General features: G+C 44.1%; 1 protein-coding gene across 1 annotated transcript in view; it reads right to left on the bottom strand.

The window, feature by feature from the left end:
* Positions 1 to 9,708, bottom strand: part of MYO7B (myosin VIIB) — a 111,289-nt gene extending 101,581 nt beyond the window's left edge. Inside the window, exon 1 of the mRNA XM_033102344.1 lies at positions 9,562 to 9,708. The gene's annotated coding sequence lies outside the window, so the exon portion shown is untranslated. The remainder of the gene's footprint in view (positions 1 to 9,561) is intronic.
* Positions 9,709 to 25,712: the final 16,004 nt, after the last annotated feature.

The raw sequence follows: 25,712 nt of genomic DNA, 5'->3' as shown, positions 1-25,712 counted from the left end.
AACTTCTCCAAGGCACATTGTATTGAAGCTGTCAAAATTTAATAACAAAGAAAGAACCTTCAAGGCAGCCAGGAAAAAAAGATGGTAACCTACAAAGGAAAGCCCATTAGATTATCATCAGATTTCTCAGCAGAAACTCTACAAGCCAGGAGGGAACCAAATATTCAAACTATTGAAAGAGAGAAATTATGAGCCAAGAATAATATATCCAGCAAAGATATCCTTTAGATATGAAGGAGGAATAAAGACCTTTCCAGACATGCAGAAGCTGAGGGAACTTTCTAACACATGACCTGCACTACAAGAAATACTGAAGGGGGCTTCGACCAACATAAATTGGAATAATTTGTGGCAACTAAAATAAAAGGGGGAAAGTAAAGGCCTGAACTGGAATATGGGAATGGAGAAAGTAAGCATGCCAAAGAAAATGGAATACTCTAAATATTAAACTCTCTTTTACATAAACGTAATGGTAACCACTCAAAAAAAATTCAGAACTGAAATATATACTGTAATAAAAGAAGAAACAGAGGGAAAAATCATTGAAGACCACCACAGTGAAATAATAGACAGCAATGAAAAGGCAAAGAAACAATGGAGACACAGTCTTACCAGAAAACCAAAGATAGAATGACAGGAAATCCTCATATATCAATAATCACCCTAAATGTAAATGGACTGAACTCAGCAATAAAAAGGCACAGAGTAGCAGATTGGATCAAAAAACTAAACCCAACCATATGCTGCCTCCAAGACACACATCAGTTACAAGGACAAATATAGACTCAAAGTGAAAAGGTGGAAATTGACACTCCAAGCAAATGGTATCCAGAGAAAATCAGATGTATTCATTCTGACACCAGACGAAACAGACTTTAGGAAAGAAAAGGTTAACAAGAGACAAAGATGCACATTTTATAATGATAAAGGGGACTACACAACAAGAAGACATAACAGTCTTCAATATTTATGCCCCCAATCAAGGAGCTCCAAAATAAACCAAGCAATTACCGTGTTTCCCCGAAAATAAGACCTAGCCGGACCATCAGCTCTAATGCGTCTTTTGGAACAAAAATTAATATAAGACGGGTATAATAAAATGTAATATAATATAATATAATATAATATAATATAATGTAATATAATATAATATAATATAATATAATATAATATAATATAATATAATACTGGATATTATATTATATTAGACCCGGTCTTATATTATATCAAAATAAGTCTGGGTCTTATATTAATTTTTTGCTCCAAAAGACACATTAGTGCTGATGGTCTGGCTAGGTCTTATTTTCAGGGAAACTCGGTACTAATAGAACTAAAGGGAGAAATTGACCAAAACACAATTATAGTAAGGGACCAAAATACATCATTGACAGCTATGGAGAAATAATCCAAACAGAAAATAAATAAAGAAATAGCAACCCTAAATGACACATTAGATGAAATGGACATAATTGACATTTATAGAGCACTTTGTCCTAAACATCAGACTATACATTCTTTTCTCTGTGTACATAGAACATTCTCAAGATTGCACCATATATTGGGACATAAAATCAGCCTAAGCAAATGTAAGAAGATTGAAATAATACCAAGAATATTCTCTGATCACAAGGCTTTGAAATTGGATATCAACTGCAAAAAGAAAGTAGGAAAAGCCACAAATATGTGCAGATTAAACAACATAATTTTCAAGAACGACCAGGTCAAAGAAGAAATTAGAGGAGAGATCAAAAGATACATAGAAACAAATGAGAATGAAAATACATCCTACCAAAATTTTTGGGATGCAGCGAAAACAGTTTTAAGAGGCAAATTTATATCATTACAGGCCTATCTCAAGAAACAAGAAAAATCACAGATAAATACCTCATGTTACCCCTTAAAGAACTAGAAGAAGAATAAATGGAATCCAAAGTCAACAGAAGGAAAGAAATAATAGAAATCAGAGCAGAACTAAACAAAATAGAGAACGAAAAGACAATAGAAAAAATTAATGTGACAAAGAGCTGGTTCTTTGAAAAGATTAATAAAATTGATAAACCCTTGGCTAGACTCACTAAGATGAAAAGAGAAAACAAAATCAGAAATGAAAATGGGGAAGTTATCATTGATGCCACAGAAATACAAAGGATCATCCAACAATACTGTGAAGGACTATATGCCACCAAATTCAATAACTTAGAAGAAATGAACAAGTTCTTAGAAACATATAGCCTTCTTAGGCCGAATCATGAATAAATGGAAAATCTATAGACCGATCACCAGTAAAGAAACTGAATCAGTCATCCGAAACCTTCCCAGAAGCAAAAATCCAGGACCAGATGGCTTCACTAGTGAATTCTATCAAACATTCAAAGAGGATCTAAAACCTGTCCTACTCAAACTCTTCCAAAAAAAAAAAAAAAAGAAAAAGAGACAATACTCCATAACTCATTTTATGAGGCCAACATTACCATGATACCAAAACCTGGTAAGGATAACACAAAAAAAGAAAATTACAGACCAATATCTCTGATGAATACAGATGCAGAAATCCTAAACAAAATTCTAGCAAATCAAATGCAACATGCATTAAAAAGATTATACATCACAACCAAGTGGGGTTCATCCCAGGGGCACAAGGACGGCTCAACATATGTAAATCGATTAATGTGATACACCACATAAACAAAATAAAGAACAAAAATCATATGATTATATCAATAGATGCAGAAAAAGCATTTGACAAGACACAACATCCATTTATGATTAAAACACTTAATAAAATGGGTATAGAAGGAAAATCTCTCAACATAATAAATGCCATATATGACAAACCCTCAGCTACTATCACAATTAATGGTGAAAAACTGAAGCCCTTTGCTCTATGTTCAGGAACATGACAGGGCTGTCCCCTATCACCTCTGCTTTTCAACATAGTGTTGGAAGTCCTTGCCAGAGCAATCAGGCAAGAGAAAGATATAAAAGGCATCTGAATTGGGAATGAAGAAATTAAATTGTCACTTTTTGCTGATGACATGATGCTATATATAGAAAACCCTAAAGACTCCACCAAAAAGCTATTAGAAACAATCAACGAATACAGTAAAATTGCTGGCTATAAACTCAATGTACAAAAGTCCATTGCATTCCTATATACTAACTATGAAATCTCAGGAAAAGAAATAAAAAAAAAATTCCTTTTGCAATTGCAACAAAAAGAATAAAATACCTAGGAATAAATTTAATCAAGGATGTGAAAGACCTATATACTGAAAACTATAAGACATTGTTAACAGAAATTGAAAAAGACACCAAGATATGGAAAGACAGTCCGTATTTGTGGATGGAAGAATCAACATAGTCAAAATGGCCATATTACCCAAAGCAATATACAGATTTCATGCAATCCCCATCAAAATCCCAATGGCATGTTTTAAAGAAATAGAACAAAAAATCATCAGATTTGTATGGAACCACAGAAGACCCCGAATAGCCAAAGCAAACCTAAGGAAAAAAGAACAATGCTGGATATCACACTCCCTGACTTTAGCTTGTACTACAGGCAACAATAATCAAAACAGCATGGTGTTGGCAGAAAAGCAGATACATAGACCAATGGAATAGAATTGAGAACCCAGAAATAAACCCACATAAATATGGACAGATAATTTTTGACAAAGAAGCGAAAAACATACAATGGAGGAAAGACGGCCTCTTCAATAAATGGTGCTGAGAGAATTGGAAAGCCACGTTGCAAAAGAATGAAACTGGACTGCTATCTGTCACCATGTACCAAAATTAATTCAAAATGGATCAAAGACCTAAACATAAGACCTGAAACAACAAACTGCACAGAAGAAAACATAGGTACTAAACCTATGGATCTTGGGTTCAAAGAGCATTTTATGAATTTGACTCCAAAGGAAAGGGAAGTACAGCTAAAATAAATGAATGGGACTATATAAAACTGAAAATCTTCTGAACAGCAACAGAAACCATCGACAAAATAAAGAAACAACCAACCGAATGGGAGATGATTTTTTGCAAACAACGTCTCCGATAAGAGGTTAATATCCAAAATATATATAAGGAACTCGTACAATTCAACAACAGAAAAACAAACAATCCAATTTAAAAATGGGCAGAGGACCTAAAGAGACGTTTCTCCGAAGAGGACATACCAATGAGCAATAGACATATGAAAATAGTCTCAACATCACTAATTATCAGAGAAATGCAAATAAAAACCACAATGAGATATCACCTCACCCCAGTCAGAATGGCTATCATCAACAAGACAAATAGTAACAAGTGTTGGAGAGGCTGTGGAGAAAAAGGAACCCTCATACACTGTTGGTGGGAATGCAGACTGGTGCAGCTGCTATGGAAGGCAGTGTGGAGGTTCCTCAAAAAATTAAGACTAGAATTACATATGAGCTAGCAATCCCTCTCCTGGGTATCTACCCAAAAAATCTGAAAACATTTATCCATAAAGACACGTGTGCTCCAATATTCATTGCAGCTTTACTTATGGTGGCCAAGACATGGAAACAACCAAGGTGTCCTTCTATAGATGAATGAATAAGGAAGTTGTGGTATATATACACAATGGAATACTATTCAGCCATAAGAAAAGATGAAATAGTACCATTTGTGACAACATAGATGGATCTTGAGATTATAATGCTAAGCAAAATAAGTCAGACAGAAAAAGTAGAGAACCATATGATTTCACTTATAAGTGGTATACAAAACTGAAAACAAAAGAACAAGACAAACGAATGAGAAACAAAAACTCATAGACACAGACAATAGTTTAGTGGTTACCAGAGGGTAAGGGGGGTGGGGGGTGGTAGATGAGGGAAAACGGGGTCTAATATATGGTGATGGAAAGAGAACTGACTCTGGGAGGTGAACACACAACGTGAGACATAAATGATGTATTACAGAATTGTACACCTGAAATCTATGTAACTTTACTAACAATTGTCACCCCAATAAACTTTAATTAAAAAAAAGTATAATGCACAATAGCCAAGACATGGAAAAACTGAAATGCCCATTGGTAGACGACTGGATTAAGAACTAGTGATACATTTATAAAATGGAGTATTATGCAGCCATAAAGAAGAATGAAATCTTACCATTTGCAACTATATGGATGGACCTAGAGAACATTATGCTAAGTGAAATAAGTCAGACGGAGAAAGACAAATATCATATGATCTTACTTATATGTGGAATCTAAAGAAAAGAATAAACGAATGAACTAATCAGAAACAGTCTCAGAGATATAGAGGAAAAACTGAGGGTTGCTAGATGGGGTGGGGGTGGGGATGAGAGGGAAAGTGAGGAGATTAGAAAGCACCATCAGTAGCCACAAGATTGCCATGGGGATATAAAAGTCAGTTTGGGTAATATAATCAATAACGTTGTAAAGATTTTGTAGGGTATCCGATGGACACTTGTCTTATTAGGGGGACCACCTCAAGGACAGTGTAGATGCCTGATCACTGCACTGTACACCTGAAGCTGAAGCTGAAGCTGAATAATAATGAATGTCAACTATAATTTTATATATATATCTATATATAAAACAGCCAGCAGCTCAGTGACAGGGAGGAATGGGAGGAGCTGACAGCAGCAGCAACCCCACTGAGGTGGGAGCTCTTGGTGGTGCCTGGTTTGGCAGCACACATCAGGGAAAGGGGACTGTGAGCCCAGGTTCTGAGCCCCTCCATGTGCCCTGATACAGCCAGGGACAGCTCAGCCCCTCTCCGCAGCCCAGGGCTCCTGCAGGACACACACACACCCCTCTGCTGAAAGGGAGTGCCACCCCACACAGGATACCCAGCATGAGCGTGATGTTCATGGGTGCCACTCCCATGAAGACATGGCACTGCAGCCCTGGAGATGTATGTCCCTGAGAGGTACCCCTGGCTCAGAGACAGGATGCTCCTGGGTCCTCACCAGGGTTCCCTTCTCTTCTGCCCAGGTAAGCCCAAGGTGAGGATGTGAAGCCATCATTCTCCACCCTGTCCTCCCTCAGTGGGCACAAGTCCCAGTTATCCCCACTGCCCAAAACCTTGCTGTATGTGACAATGTGGAGCTGAGAGACCCCAACCTGGACTGGTACTTTCTTTCTTCTGCATCTTTGTGCTGTTGTTGCCTTAGCCTGGAACATCCCTTTCTCTCCACTATCACCATCCTGCCCCACAGCCTCCTTCTACGCCACCACCGTTCCTTCACCCTGAAATCCTGAGACCCTGCCCCACCCAAATTTTGGGCCCACCCAAGCCGCTTCTAGTGGCTTTTCCATATAAACAGCCTGTCTTGGTTCATGCTGTGGACTTTCCTAAAATCTGTCAAAAATTCACAAAACCCAAACCAGCATCTGCTTTGAGCATGTCCCGTACCACTGGCCGAGCAGCCCTAAGTCCGGCACTAGTGACAGCCGGCCTTCGTTTGAGGTTTAGCCTCTAGAGGCATCTCCAAGCCCATTAACAGTGGTGGTCATTTGCAGATTGCTTTGTGGCTCATACCAGTTGGCCCCAGGCAGAACATAGGCTGTGGCTGAACTTGACCTGCAGTGCAGCCCCTTCCAGATGGCTCTGGGGGTGCACACCCAGTGGCCACCTTTGGACCCAGCTGGAGTCCAAAGGACAACACTTCCAAGGACAACACACTCAATGGGCACACTGGACAGGCACCACAGCCCTGCTAAGTGAATCCTGCTCCATAGTGTCAGTCCGTGCACAACAGCTCTTTTACTGTAGTCACAGCCTGTCCTCACAACCAATCAGCCTGAGGGTCAATCCCTCCCACTGATGAGAAAATAGCAACCAAAGCTCAACTACAACAGGAGGGCACACCCAACCACACAAGCAACACGTGGAGCACCCGGCTCAGGTGAACAGGGAGACTGTGCCACTGGGTCCCACAGCACACCTACTACATAAGGCCACTTTGCTAAGACTGGGAGCTATAACATCCCTACTTAATACATAGAAACAAACACAGGAAGGCAGCTAACATGGGGAGACAAGAAACATGTCCCAAATAGAAGAACAGAACAAAGCTCCAAAAAAAGAATGAAACAAAATGGAGACAACCAATCTACTAGAGTTCAAAACACTGGTTATAAGGATGCCCCGTGACCTCAGGGAGAACTCCAACAAAGAGATAGGAATCATAAAAATGGAAATAGAAAACATACAAAAAGAACCAATCAGAAATAGAGAATACAATAACTGAAATGAAGAATACATTACAAGGAACCAACAGTAGATCAGATGAAGCAGAGGACTAATTCTGCAATTTAGAAGGTAAGGTAGCAGACAACACCCAATCAGAACAGAAAAAAAAAATCGAAAAACATGAGCATAGTTTAAGGGGCCTCTGGGACAACATCAAGCGTACCATCATTCGCATTATAGGGGTACCAGAAGGAGAAAAGAGACAGCAAGGAATTGAAAACCTATTTGAAGAAATATCGATGGAAAACTTCCCTAACCTGGTGAAGGAAATTGATATATTAGCCCAGGAAGGGCAGAGAGTCCCAAACAAGATGAACTCAAAGACACACCAAGACACGTCATAATTAAAATGCCAAAGGTTAAAGACAAAGAAAGAATCCTAAAAGCAGCAAGAGAAAAGCAGTTAGTTACCTACAAGGAAACTCCTGTAAGACTCTCAGCTGATTCAACAGAAACTTTGCAGGCCAGAAGGGATTGGCAAGAAATACTCAAAAAGTGATGAAAAACAAGACTTGGGAACGGCAGGCAGAGGCTGTTACATGGTTGCTGGACTTACGGTGATCATTTCTTTAGAAATATAAATGTTGAATAGCTATAGCTTACACCTGAAACTAATATAATATTGCATGTTAGGTATATTTTAATACAAATCTTAAAAAATAATAAAACAAATGGCCCTGGATTAGAACCTTGCCTTCATTCCTAGCTTCACTTCTGCTATAAACTACTCCAATCCTTCCCTGGACATCGAGGTGCTGAGGGCCTGTTCTGGGCCATGCCCTGGGCGGGCGCAATGAAACCAGAGAGAGAGATCCTGAGGAGATCAGCTCGCACCTTCATGTGCTCAGAGCCCAGTGGCCTTCGGCAAAGCATTTTACCCTACTTCATCTCAGTGTCCTCCTCAATAAAAAACACACTGTTCTTTCTCCCCAAATGGCTTGTTATACGGACTGAGTGAGAAGGGAAGGAAGAGCCTTCATAAGAGATGAAAAGCATGGAGTTATGCAAATGCATCTAGGTACCTGGGAAATGTCTGTCCCTGCTGTCACTTCTCCCCAGAGTCCCCCCTCCCACAAGGGTGCAGCAGGGCCCAAGATGGACAAACAGGGAGTAGGTACTCCAGGAGGAGGCCCCGGGCCAGCCAGCAGGCATCCAGAGGGTCAAGAGATGGGAAAAGCCTCCTGCCGGAAGTGTGGGGAACTGAGTGGTCCATTGGGGGTGTGCTCCAGGTCCAGAGAGACCCACACAGCGTTTGGTTTTCTTCGAGTTCAGGAGTTTTATGGGTTAGAATAAAATTCAAGTCCAGAGTTACAGAATGGAACCTGAGGAAGAGGTCTAATTGTAGGGAACACACCCATTGAGGAGATTTGGGATGGGATCCCACAGCTGCCAGGAGCCTGACTTTGGCCAGTGCCTCCCAATGTCCGTGTCTCAGCTTTCCTCCTTGTGGACCAGGACGGATACCCACATGCTGACATCGGTGGCGGCAGCTCTGGGAGCCTGCAGTGGCAGCCTCCCCTCAGTCACCCCTTTCCCCAACAAGCAAAGCCCACCCAGAGGAGGCTTTGAGAACAGGAGGGCAGGGTCCTGCTTCACCCTGGGGCTCAGGCCTTCCTGGGGTGACGTGACTAAGTCAATCATAGCAATTGTCCAGGAAGGCATGCATGTGACTCAGAGAAGACTGGGCTTTAGGGTGGAGCCCCAGCTCTGCTCCTTCCTGTGGGCACCTCAATTTCCATGGCCCTCAGGCTCCTTGTCTGTGAAACGGAGGCAATAACACCACTGAGCTGCGAGTGTGCACATGTGGCTGCCGGCTTCTGCCAGGTGCCCGTCAGTGGTGTCTGCCAGGTGCCCGTCAATGGCACCGGGGCTAGCCTCCCGGCCCTGATCTGACCGCAAGGCCCTCCTGCCGAGGAGGCTGCTGGGCCTAGGGAAGCCCGGGCACCTGCCATCGCCCTCTGCCCTGAGTCTGTCTTCCTGCAGCAGAAGACCAGGACAGTTTCTCTGCCCTCCTCCTTGCTGTCAGGCTGGCCCTCAGCCTGAGGGGCCGAGACGCTGGCCTGGGGTTTTTGGTTTCCAGGCTCCTAAAGGGAATCTCCAGCTCTCTCCTTTGCAGGACTATCCCACCTTGTCTCCAGCTGAGCTCTGCAGCACTTCCCTGCATCTGCGTCTCCCAACCCTCCACTTGCCCAGCGACCCTCCTCCAGAGAGGTGACCCACTCCTTCTGTCTTCCTACTTGTCAGGAGGTGGGCCTGTAGGCCTGGTGCATCTGACAGGCAGAGAAGGCCCCAGGCACTCCCTTACCTTGTCAGTACTGGGGTCTGGCTGACTCGCTTCTCCACTCCCCTAGGCACTGCAAAAGAGCAGGACGTGAGGCAAGGCCAGGGCTCAGGGTACGTGGGGGAGTAAGGGAGGGAAGGGAGAGGCGGAAGGGCCCCAGGAGGAAATGGCCGAGGAGCACGGGGACAAACGTAATTTATTACAGGACTTTGTCCTTGGGCTCCGGGAACATCCACTCCCAGGAGTCCCCTGCAGCCCCAGCCAGCAGAGACTCACAGAGCTCTGATCTTTAACCCTGGCCTCTTCGGCAGACTCCCCCAACGCCATCAGAGTTTGCTCACATATCTGCTGCTGCTGGCATCAGCAAAGTCCCTGGTGACAATCAGCAAATCATCCAGGGAGCTCAGCATTTTCCTAGGTGTCATGAGGACTGTAAGGAAGCCACCAGAAGAAGCTCTGCTCTCAAGCCCCCATGTCCTCACTTGAGGCACACACGCAGGAGACGTCTGGGGAAGTCAGGATGCTTTATCACAGAGCTAGAGACTACCTGGCAATGGGGTTCCCAGTGGGGTCCCTGGGAGCAGGGGTGCCAGCTTGCCCTGAGACTTGAGTGAAGGGGACATTTTCGCTGTGAGGCACATACAAGCCCTTCTGAGGGAAAGGGTGTTGAGCAATGTGCCCTGAGAGAGGCCAGACTTCAGGGTACAGGTAGTCGCTGCAAATGTGACTGCATGGGCTGTGAAGACACCTGCTTGCTGCAGCCCTTTTCTTGGGGAAGAGAGGCCTCAGCGGTCCTGCAGATGGCCAAGCAGGTTCCTTCCCTTTCCCAGGACATGGGAGAGACTTGAGAACTGCAGGCAGAGGTGCGGGATCTAGCTTTTGTTTTTAGATAGAGTTGAGGCCACAGCAAGGTGGCACCCCTGACCTTAGGCCTCTTTTTGGGACAGCAACTAAGCGCTAGTGGGAGAGAGAGAAGAACCACAGAGGGGGAGCCCTGGAGAGAGCCAGAGGCCTATGCCTGCTGGGGGTGGGTGAGGAGGGGCTCTGTGGCATTGCCAGCTTCCTTCTGCTCGTTTTGTTGAGACAGGTGAAGAAGTTTCAGTTTCTTACAAGCAACCAGCCATGACAAAGAAGAGAAGTAGTTGGGAGCTGACTTAATGAAGGGCAATGCATTTGAAAGGAGCTGTGCCCCGAGCCTTTCCTCCAGCCCTATCTGCTCCCCACCAGGAGCACTGTGCTCAAGTTCCACTCCGGCTCCAACTAGCCTCCTAACCCCTAACATCCCACCAGTTCCTGGGCCAATATTTGCTTTTTGGGGCTTCACATAGCACGTGGCTTCTCTGGTTTAGAAAGATGCCATTTCACGCCCATGGGATTGGCACTGATGCTCCTGACAGCTATAGAAATGGTGAGCCCCTTACCCTGAGACTTTGGGTACCAGCTGGGTCCTCTACAGCCCTCTGCCACTGCTCCTGTGGAGGGCGGGGCGGGGGGGGGAAGAGTGGGACAGCATATCTGTGTGGAACAAGCGATGTATAACAGGTCTCTCTCCAGAGCTTGTCTTAGGCAAAATTTAATAGAAACACATTTCAGATATCTAGAGTCTCCTGCTTCTTTTTACATCTGACATTATATCATAAAGAATCTTCTTACACTGTACTGAACTTTAACCGCCGTCTCTAAAGAAAGTGCGATAGCCCCTCCAACAAGCACTCCTTCACTTGTGTGACTATCTGTGGATATCATGAGGCATCCAACCCTTTGTCACATACAACACATGTCACACACAACACGGCAGTGAACAATGTGTGCTCACAGCTTTGTTTGCACTACATCATTACAGCAATATTCGAGAGGGGAACTTACTGAAACAAGGGCAGGAACATTTTGTTGCCAACCCTTCCTAAGTGGTACATTAAGTCCTTCCTCCCAGCAAAAGGTGCACATGTAATTGCAAGGACCTGAGCTGGCAGTGGCTCAGAGGGGGACCCCTGGAGGGGCAGTTCTCCTGGAGTCCAAGAGAGGCTGAGGTTCCCCAAGCCATGAAAACCAAGAAGAGGGGCTAGGGGCAGGCAGCATAGGCTCCTCCCTGTCACCACTGTGACCAAACGTGGCTCTCCCACAGCCTAATGCTACCTCCACAATTTTCCTCCAGATGTGAATATTCTGCTAACCTTTAAAAATATGTTTCTGAACGCAAACAAAATGCCTCCATGGAACAACATATGTTTCATTCCACTTTTGTCCAACGATGGAGCCCATTTTGGCATTGTCATAGCAACTGAAACAGAGCATAGCGAGCATTTCCTTTGAGCTCTGAATTCATAGAGCAACCTGAATTTCCTTGCTTCCTAGTGGCCCTTATCTTCCCATCTAGCCTACAGCTGCCAAGTTACCCATTAACACTATAAAATAGCACAGCTGCCAGCATGGATCTCTTTCACTGAGCTACTATTTACAGAATTTTAGAATTCTCAGTTTCAAACAGGACTAGGATTTAATGAGTGCCTTCAACGTGCTGGGCTCTTTGTACGTGCCATCTCATTCAACCCTCATCAAAATCCTACAAATGAGGGGTGTTATCCTCATTTCACAGTAAGAAGTAAAAACCAAAGAGGTTACGACACTTGCTTAGGTCACACAGCTAAAAGTGGGGGGCAATATTTAACTCAAGGTCCATCAGTCCCCACGGCCGGTGATCATTGCGCTGTGTTGCGCTGTGTTGCACCAACCCTCAACGCAACTGGACCCCATCCCCCCACACCTAACATCCTAACGTTAGAGATTTTCAGGGGAGATGCTTCCCCAACTTGCTCACCCCAGCCCAGGGTCTGAAAGCCCTTTCCCTTCCATTTCCGTGGTCTTCAGTGTGAAGGCAGAGGGGTATCTGGAAAGAAGCAGGGCTTCTCAGTCTTGGCACTGTTGATATTTTGGACTAGTTTATTGTTTGCTGAGGGGTTGGGAGGAGTTGTCCTGTTCATCATAGGATGTTTAGCAGCACCCACAGCCTCTACCTACTCAATGTACTCCCCCAGTACTGCAATCAAAATGTCTCCAAATATTGCCAGATGTCTCCTGGGAGATAAGATGACCCCAGGCTGAGAACCAATGTACACCTCACAGGTCCAGGTGTAACTGAGGCTGGAGGAAGAGGAAGCCAGCAAGGGCCAAAAAGGGATGTCCTCCTTTGCCTCCTTGAATGGCAGGAAGATATGGCTTCGAAGATATGGAAGGTGCAGGGAAGGGGCTATTGGACTAGTACTTCCAGATGGTCTTGGTTCTGACACACCGAGGAAAGGACCATGCCATTCCAGCCCGGTACTTCATCCCCCAGAGCAGCTACTGTGCCATAGTCATCGTCAGCCTGGGTGGAGCTTGGCTCCAAAGTCCTGACGGGTCAGGAAGGCCATCTAAGTCCAGCAGAAAATGACTCATTTCTGATTGTGCTTTATCACCATAACCCCTCTGAGAAACCCACCCAGAGGTTTGTCCAAGACAGCAGGAGGGGCAAAGTCACTTTGTCCTCTCTGAAGAGCTATGGGCAATCACTGAATACCCCTCAGCCTTGGGCCCTAGCACTGAAACCTAGACCCTAGTCATAAACAGGGCCTCTGCCCATGAGCAGGGCCCATGGCTTCCTGGTGACTAATCTGATTGTCCTGGTGACACTGAGGTAGTGGGAGGGGAAAGCAAAACTTGATTCTGTGACAAATTCAGCAAACCAGGTAGAAGATGCTGAAGGTTCTGATTGTAATGGTGATAATGGTACTCTCTTAGTGCTTCGGAGAGGTTGAGGGTGAAAGTGCACTGCTAAGAGCTTCATTTCTGGGAACAGAAGCATTCGGATGGGTTTCTTACCCCTGGCTGGAATGCTCTGTGTGCACCAAGATCAGTTTCCTGTTCTTCTTGGTCCCACAGCTGGGGCATTCTTTCCGGCCTCATTTATAATCAGGAGTGGCCATGGAATGAGGGTGTGGGGTCCAGAACGAGTCACCCGAAGATGTGCCTCTGTAATGTGCACATTGTTTTGAGCTGCAGGCTCAAGAGAAACTTCTGCAAACCCCACCCCCCTTAACTACCTGGAAGAATTTGAATTAGAGGCCTTGCCCATAAGAGAGTATCAGAGGCAATTTCTTTTGACCTGTCTACAAGGCAGGGCACACTTCTATTTACTAAAGGTCTGCTCTTGTCATCATGCATGACCTTGGAAGCCCCCAAGGCACCTTACCTCATCCCTAGCTCAGGATGTCTTCTATACCTCAATCTGCCTTTCTTTCTCTGAACCTCTCCTGCCTATAGCGTCTCTGATTCTATCATGTATGCAGGGTTCCCATACATATGTATGTATTAAATTTGGTTATTTTCTCCTGCTAATCTATCTCATGTCTATTCGATTATTAGACCAGCAAGAAGAACCTTGAGGGTAGAGGGAAGTCAGTTCCTCCCCGACAAGAACAGTAGTGAGTCCCACGTGCAGGCCGGGCCCATTATGACCTCCTGTGCCATCCTGCACTGTCTCTCTCCTCCCTTCTGCTGGTGGCATGCACAGCACCCAGCACTGGATTCTGTCACCCTACAGGATGGTGGACCCACAATATGGAAAGGGCCTGCATTCCTGAAGAACTCCAGGGGACAGTGTACCACCTACACCCCACCACTGATCCCACCGCCCATTTACAAGAGCAAGAAATAAACTTTTTTGTGTCAAGCCACTAAAATGTGTTGTGTTGTTATAGTAGTTGACCTAGCGTGATAAAACATGAGCCCCCTCCCATCACAATTGCCTTTTGTCTTCCAAGTACCAGCTCAAATGCTCCTCTCCCAGGAAGTTGGCCCTGCTGCTGCTGCCTTCATTGTACTCTCACCCTCCTTCTCATTCCTATGGCACTTGTTACTCAAATCACATCATCTACCTCTCAGCATATATTTTTTTCAGAGTAGGACTTCCTGATGGGTTGTAAGCTTCTCAAGACAAGACTCATGTTAGATTTTTTGTATCTTCACAGTGCCTGACAATAATAATGATAATGATCGTCATATGTATTATGTCCCAGCATTCATTATTTATATATAAACACATTTAATCCTCATGACAACTCTGAGATCAATACTACTGCATTATTATAGATGAGGAAGTTGAAGCACTGACAGGTTAAGTAACTTGCCCAAGGTCACACAGCTAGAAAGTGACAGAACCAGGATCCAAACCAATAAACCTGAGTAATGAATGAGCTTCCGGTAATTATACCATCTTAACTATAATTGTTCCAGGAATACGAGCTGTATGTCCCATGAAATTGCAGCCCCTTTTGGGCAGGGAGCAGTAGTGTGCTTCCCGTCTGTCCTAGTATCTGAAGCTGGCCAGGATCAGGGAAACTGTCACCTACACCTGCTCACTGAAGGAACTGGAGGCCAGCTGGAAGTAAATTGTGCAAGCAGGGCTGGGCAGGGCTGGGCAGGGCAGGGCTGGGCAGAATTTTTTCTCGGTGCTGCTATGTATTTACCATCCAGAGCCCTGGAAAAAATGTCAAACAGTCCATGAAAACTCACTGCTGCTTTAAACTGGTTTTGAAATAAGCAACTTTTTTTTTCCCTGCATAGTCTCTGAAACTAGAGATTACAATCCCTAGTCCCTTCTCCTAAATCTGCTCTTAATATAATTATCTTCCCAGCTTTGTATCTCCCATTAAACCGAAACCCAAAAATATGAACTGTCTTCAAATAGATTATTGAAGTGAAAAGGAAGTCCAGGGTCTCGAGGTGGTCCATTGGGAACTTCCTCACTGGCTAGGTCACTAAGTCACTTGCTCGGTGGGTATCGATTGAACTTCTGCTCTGCAGTAAATCATTCAGGGTGTCAGGGTGCAGGGAGGCTCATACAGACCTCACACCTCAGTGCCTGCACACACACAGGATTAATGGAAAGAATGTGCCAGGGAATCCTCTGTTTGTTTGGTTTTGATCCAAGAATTCCACACTCTCCCCTTATGGGCTGGATTTAGTGACTCATTTCTAAAGAATAAAGTGTGGAAAAAGAAAAATAGTAATTTTACATTGGAAAAACCTAGAACCTAGATGACACTACCCTAACCAAGTGTTATGGGCTGAACTATGTCCTCCAAAATTTGTATGTTGAAGCCCTATCCCCCAGTCCCTCAGAATGTACTGTATCTGGAGTTAGGGCCTTTAAAGAGGAAGTTCAGGTTCAATGAGGTCACTAGAGTGGGCCCTACTCTAATCTGACAGACGTCCTTATAAGAAGAGGTTAGGACACAGACATACACAGAGGAAGGACCATGTGAAGAAAAGGGGAGAAGGTAGCCATTCTACAAACCAGGAAAAAAAACCCTTAGGAGAAACCAGCCTTGAAGCCACATTGATCTTGGACTTCCAGCTTCCAGGACTGTGAAAAAATAAATCCCTGTTGTTTAAGCTGCCCAGTCTATGGTATTTGTTATGGCAGCCCAAGCAGACTAACATATCAAGTGATCAAGTTTAAAACCTCCTGTGATGTCACATTCATATGTTATGTTGAGAAGGGTATTTCATCTGTGTGGTATTCTTCCCCCAAACCCATAACCCTAGTCTAATCATTAGAAAAATGGCAGGCAAACCAAGTTGAGGGACAAAGTATCTGACCAGGATGCCTCAAAACTATCAAGATCATGAAAAACAAGGGAAGTTTGAGAAACTGTTGTAGACAAGAGGAAACTAAGGAGACATGACGATAAAAATGCAGTGTGGTGTCAGGATGGTGTTCTGGAAGGACATAGTAGAAAAACTGCTAAAATCTAAATTAAGTCTAGAGTTCTGTGAATAGTATGTACCAGTGTTGGCTTCTTGGATTTGACAAATGTAATGACAAATGGTAATGTGTGCTATTCATAGGAGAAACTGGATGAGGGATATATGGAAACTATACTATTTTTGCAAATTTTCTGTAAATCTAAAATTATTGCAAAATTAAAAAACAAAGAATCCATTTGATGCCTTCTTTTCAATTCTTCGGACTCTATACAAAGGAGTAGAGCCGTTGGGTCATGTGGTAATCCTATGTTTAACCTTTTGAGGAACAGCCAAACTTTTTTACAGTGGATGCACAACTTTACGTTCCCACCAGCAACGGTATGATTTTAATTTCTCTACATCGTCACCAACACTTTTTTCTATTATTTTTATTATGGCCATTCTAGTTGGTGTGAAGTAGTATCTCACTGTGGTTTTGATTTGCATTTTTCTTGTGACTAATGATGCTGAGCATCTTTTCACGTGTGTATTGGCCACTTGTGTATCTTCTTTGGAGAAATTGTCTATTCAAGTCCCTTACCCATTTTTGAGTTGGGTTGTTTGTCCTATTGTTACTGAGTTGTAGGAATTCTTCATATAGTCTAGATATAGTCTAGATATCAGATATATGATAAGGGCTTAATGTTCTCCCATTTTGTGGGTTGTCTTTTCATTCTCGTGATAGCGATCTTTTGCTGCATAGAAGTTTTTAGTTTGAATGACGTCTACTTTATTTTTTCTTTTGTTGTCTATGCTTTTGGTGTCATATTTAAGAAACCACCACTAAATCCAAGGTTATGTAGATTTGCTTCTGTGTTTTCTTCTAAAAGTTTTATAGTTTTAGCCCTTACATTTAGGTCATTGATCCATTTTGAGTTAATTTTTGTGTATGGTGTAAGATAAGGGTCCAACTTCATTTTTTTGTATGTGGATATCCAGTTTTCTTGGCACCATTTATTGAAAAGATTGTTCTTTACCCCTTGAATGGTCTTGGTGGCCTTGTCAAAAATCAGTTGATCATAGATGTGAGGGTTTATTTCTGGACTCTCAATTCTATTTGATTGGTCTATATGTCTGTCCTTATGCCAATGTCACACTGTTTTGATTAATGTTGCTTTGCAGTAAAATTTGAAATCAGAAAGTATGAGTCCTCCAACTTTGTTCTAATGCAATATTGTTTTGACTCTTCAGGAGCCCCTCAAAATTCCATATGAATTTTAGGATAGGTTTTTCCATTTCTGCAAAAATATGCCATTGGCATTTTGATAGGGATTGCACTGAACCTGTAAATCATTTGGGGTAGTATTAGCATGTTAACAATATTAAGTCTTCCAGTCCATAAATATGAGATACCTTTTCATTTATTTGTCTTTTTTAATTGCTCTTAACAATGTTTTGTAGTTTTTAGTGCACAAAGTCTTACACTTCCTTGGTTAAACTTATTCCTAAGTATTTTATTCTTTTTGATGCTATTATAAATGGAATTGTTTTCTTAATTTTCTTTTTAGGTTTTTCATTACTGGTATATAGAAATAAAACCAACTTTTGTGCTTCATTTTGTATCTTGTAACTTTGCTGTCATAGCAGTATTCACCGTAGCCAAAAAGTGGAAACTATTCAAGTATCCATCAACAGAAGAATGGATAAACAAAATGGTATAACATACAATGGAATATTATTTACCAATTAAAAAAAATGAAGTCTTGACACATGGATGAACCTTGAAAATATGCTAAGTGAAATAAGCCAGTCACAATAATAACAAATATGTTATTCAATTTATATAGAATATCTAGAATAAGGAAATTCATTGAAAAAGAAAGTAGATTAGAAGTTACCAGGTACTGTGGGGAAGGAAAAATCGGAGTTACTGCTTAATGGGTTCAGAGTTTCTGTTTGGGGTGATCAAAAATTTTGGAAATAGGTAGTTGTGATGGTTACATAACATTGTGAATATAATTAATGCCACTGAATTGTACACTTTAAATGGCTAAAATGACAAGTTTTATGTCAGATATATTTACAAAAATAAAAAAATAGTTTAAAAAATAAGGGCTGTGAAGGTCACCTGGTTCAACCATGTTTCCAAAGCTGAATCTCTTCATGACACATCAGCAGTGTCTGTTTGCATACTTCCAGTGATGTGGAGCTCACCACAAAACAAAACTAAAACAAAGTATCCTTTTGTAAACTGTAAAATTCAATATCCTTTTGAATTATTTATTCAATTATTTATTATATTATTATTCAGACACACACAAAATTATGCATTGAAGTGGGGCTTTGCTTAGCGCAGGGCACACATCTATGGTTTCTATACAAGGTGAGACCAGAACCCACAAAGACATCTCTGCCCAGATCGTTGGGCCTGGAAATGGATCCTGGTCATGGCAAGTTGCTCCAAGCTTCCACACCACTGGCAACTGCAGACCAGCACTCCCAGCTTTCAAATTATGGGCTATAACATATTAGTGGGCTATGAAGTTCATTTGATAAGCCACGACAAAATTAAATAGAATCAAATAGAAATTATCATGTAGAGCAAGAGTATTATGTGAAAAAAAAAAATTAAAGGTTTATTTCTACCCTCTTCCCCATCCTCCCTTTCCCCCAACAGACAAATATTTTCTTTCTTATACAATTTTCAAAAATTTAAAATATGTAATAAAATTAAAATACAAGCAACAAGAACTATGTTATCCTACCTTTTCAGAAAACATGGTGTACTCTAATATTGTTCTGCATTTTTCATTTTTCACTGAATCTAGCTTAGGAATCTTTTTATGTCAGTATGTAAGAGGGTTTCCTCATTTTTTGTTATAGCTACGTAACATTGCACTGTACAGATATGTCATAATTTTGTGATCATTCCTGTTTGGACATTTAGGTTATTTCCAATATTTTGAAAATAGTGCTGCAATGAATAATTTTACAGATATGTCATTTGTACATGGTGAAGTATAATTGTAGGATACATTTTCTGACGTGAAATTGCTGGGTCAAAGGGCACATGCATTTGTAATTTTTATAACTATTTCCAAATTGCTTTCTGTAGAGGGCTGTCTGTACTAATATACTCCCACGAGTGACTTATGAGAGGATCTTTTTCTCCATGGCCTCACTAATGGAATGTTATCAGATTTTTGCAATCCAGGAAGTGAAAAATAGTATCTCAATATGATTTTGTTTTTATCTTATTTTAGGGTTAATATCTTTTCATGTATCTTAGAGTCATTAATAGTTTATTTTCTGTGAATTGTCATATCCTTTGCCCATTTTTCTATTGAATTACTGGTCTTAGTGATTTCTAGGGGCTCTTTATTCATTAGGGAGATCAGATTTTCCTTGGTCTATGAGTTGAAAAAAAATTCTTTTTAATTTCCTAATCATTGATCTTTTGATTTTGCTAACAGTGTATTGTTTCTTCTATGTATACTTTTTTTGTTTGTTTTTATTTTTATGTAGTCAAATTTTTCAGTCTTCTATGGCTTTTCAAAAGTTATTTTCCCTCCATACTTACTAAGGAATTTTCAGGTTGGGTTTTTGTTCACTGTTTTTGGTGTTCACATAATAAAGTTTGTCATTTACCGTATTCTATGACTTTTTTCACTTAATATTATTATTTTGGACCTCCTTCCATGTGTGAGCTAAAGATCCACTTCAATTGTATTAGTGGCTGCACGATGTGCTGTGGTACTGATGCTTAGTGATTCACTACACACTATTGTTATCATGGACTACACATATGTGTATGATGGACTTGCAAGTGAATTCCAGTTTTCAGTATTGCAAACAAATCTTCCATGAGTGCTAGTGAGTTGTGAGGCTGGGATGAGGGGGAATGTGCACAGCCAAGGAAGTAGGCTCAGAAGGCACTTGTTTCATTTGTTTCTTTACCGGCAGGGCCCCCTAGTGGCTCAAGCACAAGAAAGAAGTCTGGGCTTGGAAACCAGGCTTCTCTTATGTAGAATAATGAAACTAAGGGGCCTTGAAATCTTCTGATTCAACTCTCTCATTTGACAAATGGAGAAACTGAGACTCTGAGAAGGCTGGTAGCTTGTTCTAGCTCACCAAGCACAATATGCCTGGAGTCTGGCCTGGAACCCAGGGCTCTGAGCCCTGGTCTGTAGCTCTGCCAGTGCCAGGCTATTTCTTGTATTGTGTGACATCTCACTACCGATGTGTTCAACAAGTTACAGTGTCTCAAAAAGCTGGCCAAATAAATTTTGCATTCACTTCAGGAAATCAATATCTCTGGAAATCAGTCAAGGGGAAGAGAGTACTGGACTTCTGCAAGTTCACCTCTTCCTTCCCTTCTTCTCTGGCTTTAGTATCCTTGGTGGGAAAAACAGCCTCCCTTCGGGGTGCCTCTCCACTATCACCAGCATGGATCAACTGTGCTGGAGCCGGGGAGGGCCATGGGGACTGGGGAGACAGCAATCCTCAAAATGCAAGGCAGCCAGGACTCAGAAAGGCACATCTATGCTGCTCCAGCTTTTCTCTATTAGGGCCCTGAGGGACAGCCAGCGGGTGAAAAGGGGCTCTGGGGAAAGCTCCTGGAGCTGTGTTTGCACTGACAAGCACATTGCTTTAACTAAAACTCTATTTCAAAAGGTGTGTCCTGTCTCACTAACTAAATTATTGGCTTCCTTTTTACAAAAACTTCTTTGCGGACTGTTGGAGCTCAGCACATTGCTGTGCTCAGTGTGCTTCTACCGCTCCATTCTCCAAACCACCAGGACAGTTAGAATCTTTATGTTAAAATTCACTAATTATCCACTTGTAATTGCAGTATTTATCCCAATCACTTTCATGGCCATTGGTCTTATACCTCTGGTGAAATTCGAAGATCTTTATCCGCAGGATTTGTCCTGCGTTCCCTTTCACTGAACCTCTCCCTAGACTTCTGCCCTATTCACCTTGCCTTATTTACACAGTACAATCTCACCCACTCTCTTTAGAAAAGAGCTTAGATCCTAGGGTCTCTTCTATCAAATGGAGGGAAATAAATATTTAAATTTTGTACCTTTAGTTTCAGGTCCTGTTAATTCATTGCTCTTCTGATTCTCACAACAGCCTCAGAAGATATCAATCCCACAGCTGAAGGGGCAGACTTGGATTTCAAAGCTGTTTCCATTATACAGGGGAAGGAACGCCCATGAACTCTCTTACAAGACAATGACTATGTCATGCAGGGTGTAATGCGGGGTCTCTGGTCCCGCTCCCCACATAAGAACGCAGGACCTGGTGAGGCCAAAAAGGAACACCCACGGAGCCATAGGTAGGGGAGTCACACCACTGTAGTCTCACTGGCGGCTGGGTTGGACACACAGGAAGCAGAAGCCACACTATCTGCAACCTGCCGTCCACTTCTCTGCAATCTGCATCCCGCACTCCGCCGTGCTAACTGCAGTCCGCGCTTGCCAGCTCAGGCACCATCTTCTTGCTAGACCCCATTTTCTGCTAGCGTAGCCACAGCAGTTATATTAGTGGCCAATGGCTCACTGGTTACAGCTGACGGCCAACTAGCCACAGCTGATGGCCATCCAATCACAGTTGATGGCCATTTACCACCCAAATGAGCACCTTTCCACATGAAGCCGAGAGCCTGGAAACTGCACTCCTGGCTCTGTCCCCACACTCCACCCCTACAGCGTCCCCTCTCACAATCCATGCCACAAGCATCTTCCGCGACGGACCCTGTGCGAGGAGCCTGGAGATGAATGCAATATCCTGGACACAGCCAGGCTCTCTGGACACAGCCAGGGTTTCTCAGGGCACCACCAGTCCTTCTGGGCACAGCCAGACTTCCTGGGCTTCTTAGGGTACCACCAGTCTCCTCCTGCCCTCCTGGCAGGCGGTACTGTCGCACTGTAACCACGCGCCAGGGCTGTGGCAACACTTGAGGAGGGTGGTGAGCATGCCCACATGTCACCGCTTTCACCACCCGGATCCGGAGACGGAACTCTCCTACCGACGTCTGTAAACCGAGGCCATGTAGTACGTCCACCCCTAGAATATACTCCGGAACGGGGTAGACATAACCTTGTAGGTACGAGGGGGAAGCCTTCCTATACCCACTGGTAAGGAAACGGCTTTCACAGTCACAGTTTTTCCCCGTAGCCATCAATGCAGATTGCTGGTCCGGGGAAGAGTTCTGGGTTCCCATAGACAAGACTGCAGTCTGCGCCAGTGTCCACTAGGGCTAAAACCCTTGGCACATTAGAAGGGGACCAATGTATGGACAGTTCCACGTGGGGCCTCTGGTCCCTGCTGTCCCCTCTGACCGGGTACCTTGGCCCCACCCGTAATCCATAATCGAGCTGAAAGGAGTCGGCCTCAAGCGGCTGCATGAAGTCCTGGAGGGACACGGGTCGCGCTTTCCCAGACTTCTCCTTTAGGCTTCGTCGGAATTGCTGTTCTGGATACAACTGTTTCCAAAGTTCTAGCAGGAGTGCATTGGGTTGTCGGTCTATTTTGTCCCAATCAACCCCTGCTGCCACGAGATCACGCCACATCTGTGCAGGTGTTACTCTCTGAGGCCCGCGACCTTGTCCCTTTACTTTTGATTTGGGCTTCCAGGTCTCAACTGCACGGACCTCCTGTCTTAACTTCCTTCGCCTCCGGCTTTGAACATCCCCTAGGGTGGCCATGGCAGTTGTAACTTCATGGATCCGCTGCCCCACATAGGGCGTAAGAATGGCAAGCAAGGATCCAAAAGCACTCGCAGGTGCAGTATCCAAAACCAGATCTCTCATGCTGGCTATAAAAAGCTCATCATCCAGCCCCTGCATATTAGGGTTGAAAATAGTATGTCTCATACCCATTTCATGGATGATTTGCATAAATTCCATATATGACTGCCATTGACTCACAGTGTCTGGCAGCTCGCCAGCCTGTCCCCATACTGTGCGTACCGCAGCAGTGAGCCACTCCATTAGAGTGTGGTTGCCCTGGTCTTGAGCCAACCTATGGCAGTTCTGTACCCTTTGTCGCAGGGACGGATGCACTGTCACGAAGGCTAGCTTTTCCATCTCGCCTGGGGAGCAGAGAATGTTGTCTGCTCCCTCATCCCATAAACGTAGTAGCCAAGCCGAGACTGGCTCTCCAGGGCGCTGTCTGTACCGCCTCCCCAGCTCCTGCAACTCAGTGGGAGTGTAAGGGGTGCAGGTTGTGAACTCAGTCACAGCTGGGTTGCCTGCAGCAACACCCCCAGGGCCCAAAGGTTGCTCACGTTTTACCCTTTGCTTCAAGATTGGCCGGGCTTGGGGGTTGGGAGCTACATTGTCTCCACTCGCTTCCTCCGCCTCTGCCTCAGAGTCTCCACTGTGGGGCCCCTCTTCTAACAGGCGGACCCGAGTTTCCAGCACCTCCAACCGGGACACTTGGTCCAGCACCTGGGCCATTTCATTAAGCGCATTTTCCGTGTTGAGACTCAAGGCCGTGAGGAACATCCAGCCCATGCAGCCGGCTGTAGCTTTCTCCTCCTCCGACAACTGTTCAGCCAGAGCCTGCAGGGTGCTCTCCACGCTGGCCGGAGAGCCATCCATGTCCTCCCACCCCTCCTTGGGGGTCCAACTCCTGAGAACCGTGGCCACCGGACACCACACACTGTGTGGGGGCCACACGTCCTCCTGCCCAGAGTCAGACTCCATTCCTACCTGGTCGGAATCTTGCTCGCCGTGACAGGTGTCTGAGTGGGTGGAGGCCTCCATGGAAGATGTCCGCAACCCTCAGAGCCTAAGGCCGCAGCACATCACCAAAATGAAGGCAACGCCGTCCACGGCCAAGAGGGTGATGTGCCAGCTGGAGGCTTGAGTCTCCCAGGCAGACTGCGCCTCCTGTTTCTGGTGTCGCTCCTCATGGGCCTCCCAAAGCTGAGCTCTCACACGCACAAACCGCTCCACCATGCTTCGGTAGGTTTTGGCTGGCACCACACCCTGCTTACGAAACTGAGCTTTTATACGTATAAACTGCTCCAGTACATTCTGGAGAGTTTCGGCCGACACCATACCCTGCTCGCTGCGCCATTTGTCACACGGGACGGCCTGCGGGGTCTCTGGTCCCACTCCCCACACAGGACATGGTGAGGCCAAAAAGGAACACCCACGGAGCCATAGATAGGGGAGTCGAGTCACACCACTGTAGTCTCGCTGGTGACTGGGTTGGAGACACAGGAAGCAAAAGCCACACTATCTGCAACCTGCCATCCACTTCTCTGCAATCTGCAACCCGCACTCCGCCATGCTAACTGCCGTCCGCGCTTGCCAGCCCAGCCACCATCTTCTTGCTAGCCCCCATTTGCTGCTAGTGTAGCCACAGCAGTTATATTAACGGCCAATGGCTCACTGGTTACAGCTGACGGCCAACTAGCCACAGCTGATGGCCATCCAATCACAGTTGATGGCCATTTACTACCCAAATGAGCACCTTTCCACATGAAGCCGAGAGCCTGGAAACTGCACTCCTGGTTCTGTCCCCACAGACTATTTCCAGAAAGAAGCCACCCCCTCTCTCTTCCTTCCCTTCCCATGGCCTTTTCTGGAGCCTAGAACTATGTTCTGCCAGCATATTCTGACTGGCTAACAAGAAGGATTATCAAAGGTGGGATGTGGCTTGACTAAGAGCACTCTGAGAATTTATAAAAGAGCTGGCATTAAAGAATCCACATCTCTCAACTCCAGGGTAGGAAGTGGACATTCCAGGCACCAAATAAGGCCTTACAGCAGGCTAGACAAGCCTAGAAATTCAGTCCAAGATGTATGCTTTGCCAACTAACAAAGGGCCTTATTTCTGCAAGTCTGCACCTCCAGAGGGATCTTTGCTCATACTTCCACTGTCCTTTCTCCAATTAAAAGACAAAAGCATTCTCTTCTTTGTATAAGACAAAAAATGAACAAGCAAGGAAATGGATTTTATTCCGGATATTGCAACAGAGAGAGACCCGCAGATATGAATATCAGAGTGTCTAGGTAGGGTAGTTTTACCTTAGACTTTCATAGAGAGGAAGATGGGACGACTTATAGTTGGGATTGATTTGCAATTAGAAATTTGTCAGTCATGTGAACAGAAATGTTTATCTCTGTGTCTAGCTAGTTTCAGGGGAGCACAGAGTTCTAATCTCAGCTAATCATTCATTAGACAAAGAGCAGATGTTTTATGTGTGTGTGTGTGTGTGTGTGTGTGTGTGTGTGTGTCGGGGTGTGTGTGTCTGAGTCTGCCCTTAGGAACAAAAAGGAAAGGTATTTGACCTTGTCACAGGTAAACAAGAGGGTCACCTGCAAGTCTCACGTGAGTCATGAAAAAGAGTGGAGAGTGAGTTTTATTTAAGTCATAGGGAGAAGAGTAGTTCTTCACTGTGAGCCTTTCCTGAGACACTGATAAGTCAG

Source organism: Rhinolophus ferrumequinum, unplaced genomic scaffold (genome assembly GCF_004115265.2).
Source record: "Rhinolophus ferrumequinum isolate MPI-CBG mRhiFer1 unplaced genomic scaffold, mRhiFer1_v1.p scaffold_84_arrow_ctg1, whole genome shotgun sequence".
Taxonomy (NCBI): Eukaryota; Metazoa; Chordata; class Mammalia; order Chiroptera; family Rhinolophidae; genus Rhinolophus; species Rhinolophus ferrumequinum.
This window is presented reverse-complemented; position numbering and strand designations above follow the sequence as displayed.